This window comes from Rattus rattus, chromosome 7 (assembly GCF_011064425.1).
Source record: "Rattus rattus isolate New Zealand chromosome 7, Rrattus_CSIRO_v1, whole genome shotgun sequence".
Classification (NCBI taxonomy): domain Eukaryota; kingdom Metazoa; phylum Chordata; class Mammalia; order Rodentia; family Muridae; genus Rattus; species Rattus rattus.
In genome coordinates, this window is record NC_046160.1 from 13,125,500 (window position 1) to 13,125,935 (window position 436).

Below are 436 nucleotides of genomic sequence, written 5' to 3' on the forward strand. Positions count from 1 at the left end.
GCCCTGAGCTCTCCTCAGGAGTCTGTCCATCCATGGTGTTAATAACTCTTCTAATACACCCAGTCCTCCCAACTGTAAGTCTGTGTCCTTCTTGAACCTGCCTCTGAGATCTTTCATTCATCTCTCTTCTCCTTTTGTCTAAAAGCAGGGTGAGACACAAAGGGGCAAGGAATGACTCTTCTGAAGGTGGCACTCCTACCTGGCAACAGTGTCCACACAGCTGCTACACAGATCTTCCCCGGAATCAGAAAAACTCAGCATTCTTATTACTGCTCTTTAGGGCTCCTGGTCTGCTACAAGGTTTCCATGGACAAACTTTGTTTCAACTTTCTTCAGTGCATTGCGGTCCTCCTCCACCCAGCTGAAGACTTTCTATCTGTAGAGGGCTCTGGGGTCACAGAAGTCTCTTGCTCAGCATAACTGTACACATGTTGTT